This window comes from Periplaneta americana, chromosome 14 (assembly GCF_040183065.1).
Source record: "Periplaneta americana isolate PAMFEO1 chromosome 14, P.americana_PAMFEO1_priV1, whole genome shotgun sequence".
Lineage (NCBI taxonomy): Eukaryota > Metazoa > Arthropoda > Insecta > Blattodea > Blattidae > Periplaneta > Periplaneta americana.
The window spans coordinates 55,151,484-55,165,699 of record NC_091130.1 but is presented as its reverse complement, the minus strand read 5'-3'; the positions used below and the strand labels follow the sequence as shown (position 1 = coordinate 55,165,699).

The following is a 14,216-nucleotide window of genomic DNA, read 5'->3' as shown; positions in this document are numbered from 1 at the left end:
TAGCTTCGATAATACATAGCACAAGAAAATGGTTACAACCCAAATATAATAGACAACATCATAAGGAAGACAAAACAAAAACTCAACAAACACACAAAACAAACACAAACACAAGAAATACATCACACTAACATACGAAAACAAAAACACACACAAGATCGCATCCTCATTCAGAAAACAGAAATACAACATAGCATACAGAACAGAAAACACACTACAAAGACATCTCAACACACAAACAACACAAACAAATAGATACAACCACACAGGTGTATACAAACTCACATGCAATAGTTGCGACAGTTTCTACATTGGACAGAGAGGCATATCATTCCAAACTCGATACAAAGAACACATTAAAGCAATAACCAGAGGACACAATACATCTAATCACAAAATTAATAAATTCCTGTTACGATTTAAGGGAATGAACAAGTGAAATATTCAAATTATGCATTTGTGATGCTAATGGACTGAAATTTTTACCACAGAGTGCTGATATGTATTTAAAACATCCCTATAAATTTCATCAATGTATCTTAATTAGTTTTGAAGAAATTAATTATTTACCAATTAATACTAATTAATATTTAAAAAATGCTGCATGATGAACGCTTAACATTATGAATTTAAAAAAAATATAGAACAGTTCCTCTAACAATAATAAAACATCTATCACATGATTTTTAGTTAGCACTTCTTAGTTACTGAGAAAAAAATTCAAAACTGGGTGAGTGCCAATTTAAAGAAAAAAATTAATTTCATGCATCTTAATCAATTTATATCTTGGCAAATAATAAATATTTTAAAAATCCATGTGACAGTCTTTTTCCTTTAGGTAATGTGGGCTTGTGGTAAAAATTTCATCACTATTGGTTAAGAAATGCATCATATGGAGCAATTTGAACATGTTAAAATGTAATAAAATTTAAAAGGGAGAAAATCAAGTTTTAAAGTACAACACTATGTTTGAGTACTTACACATTATGGAAATTGCTTAAAACCCTCCTGCCTGATATGTTGACCCCTCCTGCTGCTTTTTCCTACTTTCAGTGACACTTTTTGACAAACGTAGCTTCTTCCTGCTTGTTTTGAAGTTCTCACTGGTTGAAGTAGCCGCTTGCTGCAGTCGACGCTTGTCTCTCCTATTGCCAATTTTGTATGCTGCAGGAGATAATTTCACTGTTGACACTAAATCTCTCATGGAAATGTTTGCTGTACAACCCATGTTAAATTCAGTCACAGCAGAAGTAACAGCCACTTCAAGTTTTTTTTTTGATACAAAAATTTCTTTTGGGCACTTCCGCCATATCACACTATGAACACTTTCATTCACATTTTGAGTTTTTCCTGCAGTGCACTTGCTAAGAAGTTCATCACTAGCTAGTCTACAGTACACTGGCATGATTTTAGCCACAACATCAGGTCGCAACACTGTCTTCATGGTTTCAAGTCATGCTTCGGAACAGCTTCTTGCTTCGCAATGGCCCGGTTGAAGAAGCACCATGACTTTTCACCACTAGGGCATCTTGAATGCAGGGGCTTGTCATCCGTGGACATTGCATGGTCAAGTGTTGCATAGATGGCTTTCTTCATCTTGTTTACATCGGGGATATTATCAATAATGGCCTTTCTGTAGTAATTTTGCAGTCGAGGTATCATTTCTGCAGTCAGACTTCCCTTTTTTTTGCCTCCGATTGAGGAATCTGTCCCTCTCCATTCCCTAACAATATTCTGTAGACCTTTACCTACTCTCTTAGCAACGTGGTTCACACATTCTTCTTTTCTAATGTCAATGCCTTCACCATAAACTTGAAGCTGCTGAAGGTGATGGTGTGTTTTTGCATCCCCGTCAGACAATAAGGTTGTGTACCTCATATTACACAACCTAATGGACCGGGTCCAGAGAATTTCTGCAGCTTTCATCTCCATGGCATTTGAAGATCCATCAAAATTTTTCTCACAAACACCAGCATCTTTGTGACTTTGATACCACTGTTTATATTCGTCACTTGCAACATCCATTTTTTTTTCTGTCTTTTCACAAGTACTGCAATATTTTGACATTATTTCAAAATCTAACACTAGCCCTGTTAAAATATCTATGACTAAACCTAAACCATACTTTGATGTATGTCCACGCTTCATCCATGTGCCATCGTATGACACACCAATATTTATAACATCACTATCACTAATAGAACTGTCCACTTCCATGTGAGCTCGTCTAACTGCAGAATGAGCATTTCTCAACACATGTTGTCTAACAAGTTTGTTTTCTTCCATCAGTTTTATCAGGTGAGAGTTGAAGGATGGTGAGCTCAAACCTGCCATACCCATAGCCATACAATGTTGTTCCATAGCAGAGTGTCCTTTTCCCATGGTAACAAAGGCGTTGACCATTCTCCTATTTACATCGAAGGGAGGTCGAGTTGACTCAGTGTTACCTACCTTAGGGCTTGTATACATTTCATTCAACACTGTGTTGCAATTATAACACTTCACTATCACTTTAAATGCAAAGCCTGATGGTTCAGTAAGCTCAGCTTTTGCACTATCCATTCTACATTCACCACATTTTACTCCTTTATACAGTTCACTCCACAAACTTACATGCACTAATGTGTAGTCTTCACTACACTGGGGGGCACTTATATTTGAATTCTCGTGCAAGTTGCCATATTTTATCAACTTTATCTCACTAGCACTTTGTTTATTATTTGTTTCTTTTGACACTTGATCTTCATTATCACCAACTAGGCCTAACACATTTTCTTGTTGCACACATTCCACAATAGTTTTGGCATTCTTCCACCTTATATTTGCTAAATTTTTAACCCTATTAGCATATTTTGATCGTTTCTTGCCCTTATTATGAATGTCACTTAGTCTATTCATGTTTAGAAAACTAAAACTATGCCTAAAATGCTAAATGTTGAGTTATACACGTGGTCTTGAATGTTATTGTGACGATTCCTAACCTAATGCACTTATACTAACTTATTCACACTAATATATACAACTAATTGAATACAAAATTAGTGTAAAACTTTAATAACATCCTAAATAACACGAAATCAGCAAAACAAGTATGAATATTCACGTACAAACGCACAAACTCGAGAAGAAACGGTCCACAAACAATATTTTGCCGTTCAGTTTCAAAACGAAGTATTTGCAGGGCTGACAGGCAAGCTGACAGTATATTCAGGAGTGACAACAAACTTAATTTCACTAGATACACACCAGAAAAAAAACTAGCCCGCTTTATTCAAATTACAAAGCTCAGCATAAACTTTAGAGCTGACAGCTCGTTTAAAGGGCAACGAAGCACGTGCAAGCAGACATTTAAACGTCATGTGACACGGTTTAAAGGGCTCCCAAATAAAAAATGAGGCCATATTATGAAAGTAGAAGGTTTAAATAAAATTATGAACATAAAAACAAAAATTTGTATTTTTTTCCATTTTTCCACATTTTTCACTTGTTCGTTCCCTTAAAAAAAAACACACACACACTTCCAACAGAAAATAAATATACACTTCTGAATTGTCAACAACTTATTCAACAGTTAGGTATGTTAAAAGTCAATAAACATGATAAAATGATTTTCTTGGACATAGAAAATCTTTACATGAACATTCACATATATGAAATCATTCAAATAATAGTTACAAAATTACAAGGATTAAACATTAATCCTAATACAGTAAAACAAATTGAAAATATATTACACATTTCTTTATATCAAAATTATTTTACTTTCGATAATAAAATGTACAAACAAACGAAAGGTTTAGCTATGGGAGATTCAATGTCAGGCTTCATAGCCGATATTTTCCTTGAGCACTTAGAAAATCAATGTATTCCTAATATATAATTACAACATAACATTAAAGCATACTTCCGATATGGTGATGATACTTTAATATAATATACAATAGTACTTCACAACAGTGACGTATACTGGTTTAAGGGTCTGGGCTACCACTGACCCTATTATTACACAAAATATATTTTAAAATCCCTATAATAAAATTCCTTACCTATTTATATGTGAATTCCAGACGTCTTGATTGAGACGAAAATACTTTGATGACTTCGTCATTGAAATTACAGTTGGGCCGCTTGCGAAGTTTCTGTAGAAATGACTTTTCAATGGACATCAGTGCCAAGCCAGATAAACGTTCTTGTGTATGAGTTGATCTACAGTAGGATTTTATTCGTTTCAACGCAGAAAATGTTCTTTTTACCGATGCTGACGTAGCTGGTATTGTCACAATTAATGTTGCCAATTTAAGGACTTCAGGAATAACTTGGTTCAGCTGGTTTTCATATATGGCAGATAATATTTCATGGATAGGTTTGTTCGAAAAATCAAAGACTTCTGCTGAATATATTACGCTTAATTTATTTTTCAAACGTACTTGATCAAAGTGACTGTTATAGGACTGAAATAATTTGTTTAGTGCCTCATTTGGGAAGTTTTCTCTATAAGCAAACAATTTTTGAGAATCTACAAGATGTGTGAATGAAGCTTTCCATAATCAGAAAATCTGTCAGTAATTTCCATGTGCATACGATATAGTATGCTGTAGTACAGCTGCCTGTATTTCAATTCATCATCTCCTTTTCTTCGCTTTAATGGTGGTTCCATTGTATTGGCTGAAGAATTTTCATTTTCCATATTACTCCATATGGACGGAAACCCACTACGTCTGAACTCGGATATAGTATTTTTTAACTTTGATACCTCTTGCAAGCAGTATGCTATGTCTAGACTTTTTGTCTGAAGAATATTGTAGAGCACATCTGTATGTGCAAACACTCTAGCATAGACTTCAAGAAGAAATATATTCTGAAACTGTGTGAAAAAATACAAATATCCTTGAGCCTGCACAATTACATCATCATCCCAGTTTTCTTCAGAGTCATTACAAATGATATTTTCAAAGAAAGCAGTCAGTTCTCTGTATTCCTTCACTATGTTTACAAGCCGAGATGTAAAATTCTATTTTTGGGAGTTTCTTTTTCATAAATTCCTTGAGTTTTTCTGATCTTTTAGGAGATGATGAGAAAAATGCACTAAACCCGACAGTGTTTTGAAAAAATGCGGCATTCTGGAATGGATGAAGTAGTTTGTTGCAAAGCTAAATTGAGAACATGGCTGTAACAATGGAAAAATAGTGCTTGAGGATACTTTTCTTGAACTTTTGTTTTTAAGCCATTAATATTTCCCGCCATAACTGAAGCACTGTCGTATGTCTGTGCAATTAACTTATTGCCGACATTGTATTCTGCTATAACACCTTCCACATGCTGAAACAAAGCAGCAGCAGTTTTGTCCGAACTGACATTTGTGAATCCTATAAACCGTTCTTGAACATTGGCAGTACTGTCGACGTATCTTAAAACAGTGGACAATTGACTCTGATCACTTGTCATCAACAACAATGGCCACAAAAGGTGCTTCTTCTATTTCAGATTTTATGTTCTTTATCATAACCCCACTCATAGCAAATATTAAGTCATTCTGAATTGCGGGAGAAGTACCACGAAATACTGTTGAACTCTCAAGATGATTGGCCAGTAAATGGTCAAATTCACTTAAGGAACTTAAATATTCAATATAATTTCCTCTATTGTCTGATTCCACACTCTCATTATGATCCCGAAAAGCCAATTCTTGTTTTCCTAGAAAGCAGACTGCGTTAATAAGACGCAGTAAAATCTCCCGATTTTTTTTCACAAGAGCATTGTGTTGGTTGATGTGTAGAGCTTTTTGCTTATCTAGCTGTAAATCAATCCTTGTCTTCCCAAAGTTTGCAAAGTTCATGCTACTACAAATATGAGCTTTTGATTTGTCGTGTTTTAGGACTGCCATTCGAAGGGAGTTCATAGTAGAAAACCCCTCTTTTGACCACACATTAGTTTCGCGGCTAAATAACAAACATGGCCAGCAAAATAGTTTAGACAGTTTAGAACTACCACACAAGCAATTCCACTTACCATATGATGTTGAAGTGAAATGGCGTGTGTACTCACGCTGTTTTTCTTTTACGTTCATGGACAAATTTAACTCAGGAGTTGGTCTTTCCATTTTCACAATTTCAACTTTCTCGTTGTATGTACGACGGTTAAAAGGCACTTTTAATAAACCTTCTATTACACAGTCATTTTCAACACAAACCTCTCCAGAAACTTGTTCTGCCATATTTTTCACAATATCACTTAATTGGGAAATTAAAAACTTAATAATTCACAATTAATATAACTCTTAGACACTCGAACAAATCACAAATTTAAAATACTGAACTGCAAGAACACAATCACATTCATGAGCTAGCGTACTAAGTGTATTGTTGCTTCACGCCTTCGAAGAAACCGATCACGAGAGCGGCAACTCACACGGCCTACACTGCACGATAGAAACAGAAGGGAGCGGGGGACGGGCAGTTGTGCGACAGGACAGCGTGAGCGGAACGGTCACAGGCTACCCCTCGTAGCAGTGGTTTCTCCAGCGATGCCGCCTTGACAACTTGTTTCTTTTCGAGAGCAGAGAGTGCATATAAATCTAACAATTACTTTAATTTTAATTACTGTGGTAAAACTAATAATATAAAATTTTTACATTATGTTATATTATAAACTTTTTCTTTTGTAATTTCCTTGGGCTACCGACGGTAGCCCCGGTAGTCCGCAAAATACGCCCCTGCTTCACAATCAGAATACATTGTCACTTCCTTCAATAGTTTGCATCCCGAAATAATGAAATGGAACATAACAGAAGTATTAACTTCCTTGATCTGAACATTAAAATTAAAAAATCTAAATTTGTCTACAACATTTACTAGAAACCTACATCAATCAATTATACCATACATCAAACATCTAATCATCACAGTTCAGTTCAGAAGCTCGGAGAGTACAGTTGGGTTTTTGTGTGCTCTGTGGTGCGAGTTACTAGTCTTAACAATAGGAAGAAACAAGGGTGCAAACTGTGAAGGAGGAAGTGGGAAGGATCAGGACAATCAGATTATTTTCACCCTCAAACTAACTTATGTTTGAGGATCTTAAATCTTCAGTGCAGATGGAGGTGAATGAATTAAGAAAATCAGTTGAATTCATGTCTTCCAAGTTCGACAGTCTTAGAGAGGAATTGGCGCACACAAGACATGAACTCAACTCCACGCAGGAGGAGATGAAGAGGCTAGTGCAAGAGAATGACCATCTCAAATGGAAAGTGAGTGATCTGCAACAGTGAACACACAGAGACAATATAATTCTATTCAAAGTTCCGGAGATCAATGAACATTCAACTTGTGAAGTCATTGACCAAATATCGGAAGTCATAGGTGGTAGTGAATTGGTGCAACATGATGTAAGCATAGCACATCGTATACCATCCAGGCCAGGTAAGACGAGCCCTATTGTCATCTACTTCACAAAGAGGAGAAGTCGTGATGAATGGCTCCAGCAGTTCAGAAATGAGGCTAAAAAAGATGACAGTTGTCCTGGGATTGCGACAAAAAGAGTCAACAGGGAACTTCCGACAGGAAGCATCACAGCAGGCGACCAACTGACAGCAGTGACCAAGACAAGGGATGCAGCACGTCTGAAGAATTATAAATTTGTCTGGACAAGAGATGGTAAAATATTTGCAAGAAAAGATGATGGCTGTCCAGTGAGTAAAATCACTAATGTTGACGATGTAAATAATTTGTAAATAGTATTGTGTCGGTACTCATGTTTAATTATACAACAATTGACTTAACAATGGCTAGTAATACTATATTAAATGAAATCCATCAGTGCAAATTTAATAATAATAATAATAATAATAATAATAATAATAATAATAATAATAATAATTATAACACAATGGTTTCTAACGGTTTACTTCACTGCAATGAGTATATTACCAATATGCTATCAGATCTTAAAATATTTCACTTAAACATTCATAGCATCAACAAGAATTTTTCCAAACTTTGTGTTTTACTTAATAATTTTTCCTTTTACTTTGATATTATAGTTCTAACTGAAACCTGGCTTGATCATGACTCTGGCTATGATATTAATGGTTATAAAAAATTTGTTGAAAGTAATAAGTATAATAAATGGATGGTATAGTTGTAAATTTTAAGGAAAACATTGTAGTTTCTTTAAGTGATATTGACATATCCCATTGCAACACTGTATTTTTAAAAGCTTCTTGTCAATATACAAAGTTATAAAAAACAATGTTATTCTGGGTGACATAAACATTAAAATTTTAGAAAATGGCTTGGATAATTGAAGGGGTCGGCGGAAGATAGTGCTAACCCTCATCAACCTTATTTTGAGATATATTTTAGTAACAGAAGGCAAATGACCAAAATTGAAGATCAATTTAGTCAATACAAATATATTGATATAGGTGTACCGCAAGGAACAATTTTGGGACCTATTTTATTTCTAATATATGTTAATGATCTGCTAAATATAAATTTAGAAAAATTTAATGGATCTATATATTCATATGCGGATGAAACACTAGTTATTTTCAGTGGTTTTTCTTGGCAGAAAGCATATAGAAATGCTAATATAGGTGCTAACATTGTTAAAAAATGGCTTAATTCCAACTTCCTTTCTTTAAATATATCTAAATCAACTTTAGTACCTTTTTCGTTAACAGTTGCCAGTGTTCAAAATTTAAAATTTAGCGATAAATATAGATTAATAATACACAGTGAAAATTGTTTACATCCCAAAAGTTGTAAATGTCCACCTTTGAAAGAAGCCACGTATGTCAAATATCTGGGTATCATTATTGATCAGAATTTAAAATGGCCTCATCACATTACTTATCTTTGTAAGAGGCTTCGTAAAACAATTTATAAATTCGTTAATCTTCGATGCTACTTACCTATTAGAGTTCTACGAAATGTTTATTTGGCCATTATTCAGTCTATCATTCAATATGGCATAATTGTTTGGGGTGGAAGTACAAAAATTAATCTTAGTCCGTTAAATTTACTACAAAAACGAATAATTAAAATTTATTTGAAGAAACATTTCGATTATCCAACTAAATTATTTTTTTCTGAATTTAATGTATTTAATATTGAAGAAATTTACTGTATAAGTATACGCTGTTACAATTTTATCATAAAAATCGTAATAAGTTTGTATTACAAACACACAATTATGACACAAGACGAAATATTAATTCAACATTAGTAGAACCTAAATGTCTCACATCTGCTGGTCTAAAGCATAGCATAAATTTTGGCCCTCGGTTGTACAATGCTTTAACTAAATTACACCCAGAACTTCTAAAATGTAACCCACTAACATATAACAAGAAAATTGAAAACGTGTTAATATCTTCAATTTGATTAAATAAATTTATAGCCTATGTGTATGAATTAATCAACCTATATTATATTTGTATTCTATAATTTTGAAATATATATTAGTCCTACTTTTCACGTGCGATATTATTCTTCTCTAGTGTTAATATTATATTATATAATTCCATTGCCGCTGTAATTATATTTTAGTTCCTATTTTATTTTACTTATTTATTATTATTATTATTATTATTTTTTATTTTAATATTATATCTGAACTGCGACTGAGCACGAGCGCTGTTCATTCGGTCTCAAATTTTGTTAATACTACTGTATCTTCTTTTTATATTGCTTGTATTATTTTATTTCTATTTCTCTTGTTTGTTTTGTAATTATATTCTTTATTCTGTATATTTAAATTTAAATAAATAAATAAATAAATAAAGTTTACACAAATCTGCAAATCTAATTATACAACATTTATTTTTTTTAAGGTTTTATGATTTTAACAGCATATTTTCTTGATCAAAATGACCTATAACAATAACAATAAGCCTTATTGTATAGGCAAAAATTATTTTTTATTTGAAACAAGTATCTTTACTTTTGTGGGTTAGCACTATCTTCCATAAAACAAATCAAGACTTTCATTGATTTCAAAAATTAAACAACCTTTATTTATATATTAATAAACGTAGTTGCATTATTTTATCTATATGAAATGATTATTCATTTCACACTTTTTATAATATTAAAGAAATACATATTTTCCATTTCCTGCTCAAAGTAACATTCTCTTTTACTGTAGGACTAATCTAAGATTTCAGGCACGTTTTCGTCAGGATTTTCAGGCTTTTCTTGTAGATTGTTGTAGCAGTCATGATGAACGGAGGGCACATAAGGAAGCAAACGCTTTATATCAGCAACTTTCTTAGGATTGATGAGGTTGCTTCAGTTGTACTTTTTCCTTAACTCCCACTTCATTGTTGGATTACCTCTCTTAGACAGCGAAACTACACTGAATTCTGCAAACAGACGATGTTTTATTTTCATCTTCATGGGTGAGTTTTTCTCAAACCGAATGCAAATGGCGTCTTTGAACATAACTTCCTTTCCGTCATCGGAGTTCTTTTTCTGAGAGTTGATATTCCTTTTCAGACTTGTTAAATCATAAATTTCTTCATTAGCGAGCTTTGCAACCGTGAACTTTTTTTTGCCACATTTCGTTATTATGTCTATCCATTGGTCTGGAGTATAAACATTGCGTTCATGTCTTGTGTAATATTTTTCTATTTTTGCAAAATCCCTATCGGAAGGGAGAAAAGTATGGCCCGAAATCAAATAATAATGTTCAATTTCTGTTAAATGGCATTGTGAAATGAGATAGTTGTATAGTGCATCAATGTTGTACTGTAGTTCTTATTTTGTCCTCAATTATCTGAAAATACAACAAGCTTCTGACAGTGGATATTCCTAGAAGTGATATACTTAAACAGGCAACTGCCAATTTCATCACTCCCTCTAGCTCCAACAGTTTCATCCCAGACAAACATGTATCCCACATCCTGACCACAATCGTGGATCCCAACATTGTAAGTCCATAACTTACGTAAATAAAATGCTGGGCCACAAGAAAGTTTGGGAGTGGGTAATGTCTGCTGCAAATCCACAGAAATAACTTGTACTTCCTCTGAATGCTCTTTTGCTAAAGTGCTCATTTCCTTAAGTTTCTCTCTTACAGCATCAGCTCGTCTTAAATGCAAATCTTTCTCTTTCGAAGCTTCACGTTTCTCTTTTTCTGTACTACTCTCACTTTGTATAACTTCATGTAACTGGTCACATGTTTTGCAGGTGTCTGACATCGAAAATTTGAATCCGATATTGTAGTTCTCACAAAGGATTCTACGATATTTATCTTCACTTACAGGTTCAATGCCATTTTCTTCACAATACTGTACGAAGAAATCACGATATGGAGATGAGATGTTCAGGTTGCAGTCAGAATATAGGGGAACATGGGCCACGTTGAAACAAAGGCCACCTTGAAACAATCCCGCCATTTCTTTTAAATAAATATGAGAGGAAAATTTTTGTTGCCTAGTGTTGGCAGGCTTTTAGAACCATTACATATTTCTTGCTCGTGTGGATTGTGAATGTTGTTTTTCAGTTACAGCAGCAAGTGTTGTGAAACTTGGACTCTCACTCTGAGAGAGGAACATAGGTTCAGGGTGTTTGAGAATAAGGTGCTTAGGAAAATATTTGGGGCTAAGCGGGATTAAGTTACAGGAGAATGGAGAAAGTTACACAATACAGAACTGCACGCATTGTATTCTTCACCTGACATAATTAGGAACATTAAATCCAGACGTTTGAGATGGGCAGGGCATGTAGCACGTATGGGCGAATCCAGAAATGCATATAGAGTGTTAGTTGGGAGACCGGAGGGAAAAAGACCTTTAGGGAGGCCGAGACGTAGATGGGAGGATAATATTAAAATGGATTTGAGGGAGGTGGGGTATGATGATAGAGACTGGATTAATCTTGCTCAGGATAGGGACCGCTGGCGGGCTTATGTGAGGGCGGCAATGAACCTTCGGGTTCCTTAAAAGCCATTTGTAAGTAAGTAAGGCACAACTCCAGAGAACCCTGCACTGCTCATTTATGATAATCATGAGAGCCATCTTTCAGTGGAAGCAGTTGATCTTTCTAAAAGAAGTGGAGTAACCATTCTTACAATACCACCACAATGTTCAGCGAGACTTCAGCCTTTGGATGTGTCAGTGTTCTTTTCATTTAAGGCACATTATAATTCTGCTTTGAATGCTGCAGTGCTTAAGAAATCAGGGACCCCAGTGACCATCTACGATGTAGCATCCTGTGTTGGAATTGCCCATAGCAGAGGAATGACCCCAGAAAATATCATGAGTGGATTTAAGAAAAGCGGAATATTTCCATATGATCCTGATGTCTTCAGTCATGTTGATTTTCTTCCAAGTGAAGTGACAAACAGGCTCCTTCCTGCTCTTCCTACAGATTTGGATAAGGACATTCAAGAACAGGACAACAGAGTTCCTAAAACACCGGAGAAACAAAAGATGAGCGATCATGCAGTTGTCACCCCGGAAGATATTCGACCCTTCCCAAAGGCACAAGAAAGAAGACCTGCAGCATCTAAAAGACGTAGAGTAAGAAGTGTCATCATCACCAATACACCTGAGAAAATGGCAAATGAGGAAATAAGGAAGAACCGAAATCCTCAGGGGAAAAATATGAATAAAAGACCTCTGAAGAAACAAGTACGAGAAACAGTGACTGATTCAGAATGTGATGAATTTTAGTCAGAAGATCACCGTTCATCAGATGAGGATGTTGATTGGGCTAGTTCTGATCCAGTTCCTCCCATGAATTTTAATGGGGATCCTGTAAAAGGTGACTTTGTGTTAGTGAAATTTATGACTGAACGAGGAGGTGTTGCCTCAACAATTTATTATACTGGGCAGGTTGTGAAAGTGATGGCAGATGATGTTGAAGTAAACTTTTTAAGAAAAAGTGTAAAATTTGAAAACAAATTTATTTTTCCTGCAGTTCCAGATCAAGCGTTGGTAGAAAAACAGCAAATTGTGTTTATTTTGCCACAACCCACTATGTTGGGTAAAACAAAACGACAGCAGTCATTTATTTCCTTTGAAATTAATCTATCAAGTTACAACATTCGTTAACGAATCACTGAAATGTGACATTTGTGCTTATATTTGTAGTGTGTTTCGTTGTAATGGATGTTTAACTAATAACATTGTTTTTTTCATGGTCCTTAGTGTTATTGTCTTACTATTAACATTCTGTTTCAAGGTGGACTTAACTGTGTTTCAACCTGCCCCATGGTATGGGGCACAATGAAACACATGCACATTATAAGATTGCAATTTTTTCACACAAAGTTTCAATTAATGTTAGCTAGCTTGATATGGTATTGATAGTTTATTGATATGTCTTGCCTCTGAAACAAAAATTCTGAGAATTATTCAAAATAAAAAAAAAATATAAAAAATAAAATATATTTTTTGTTTCAATGTGGCCCATGTTCCCCTACACGTTTTGGGTTCTGCTATAATGTGACTGATATGTAGGTATAGTTTTAATGTGGTCATGGACAGCTTTAATTTTTTCATCACAGATACGATTAGGTCGGCTATTGTGTTCGCCTCTTCGGTCAGTTTTTGGTGTTGAACATGTTTTGATTTGCTTTAAAATGTTATTTATTCGCCCCTGTTGTTTTGTAGACCATGGACTGCCATAAATTATTTTCTACATACTCGTACCAGTTTACCATCAATATTCAACTTAAAATAATAGGACTTCTGACGGTGTGATTCATCGGAATTACCTTGACCATACCTTCTTTTGACATTATGTGCTTCAATTAATCCAAAAGTGTTCTGTTTATCGAAATTTCTTAAATTCCAGAATCCATCAAACATCTCACTCTTTGCCTCAGAAAGTTTTGTTGACATTTTAGTGGACAGTCACATAGCTTGCCCATAATGTGTGCAGCAGTTGTTTGTCCCTTAACATTTTGATAATGCCTGCCTGAGTTTCTTCTTTCCCTGCTTCTTTCTTTCTTAGAACTATCTTTTTTTCTCTTCCTACTAGGTGGAGGTTTTTCTGGTGTTGGATGCAGTGATATGCATCTCACTTGAGGTTCTGGGGTTCCAGGACATATATCCTCCTGCAAAAATGTAGTTTTGCAAAATAAAATTATTCATGTACGATGTATAAAAACACAAAATGTACATTTTATTGATCAACACAGTATTTTATACAAAATTATTACTGTTATTTTTTGGCAATATAGTGCTAAGCCACAATATTTACGAAAATAGA

General features: G+C 34.5%; 1 protein-coding gene across 3 annotated transcripts in view; it reads right to left on the bottom strand.

Moving 5' to 3' along the window:
• LOC138713306 (uncharacterized) overlaps positions 1–14,216 on the bottom strand; it is a 252,022-nt gene that overhangs the window by 34,981 nt on the left and 202,825 nt on the right. The window contains exon 4 of one of the 3 annotated variants that reach the window (XR_011335831.1): positions 12,858–14,061. The exons of the other annotated variants lie outside the window; for them this stretch is intronic. The gene's annotated coding sequence lies outside the window, so the exon portion shown is untranslated. Of the gene's footprint in view, positions 1–12,857; positions 14,062–14,216 lie in introns of those variants that run through there. 3 annotated transcript variants of the gene reach the window in all.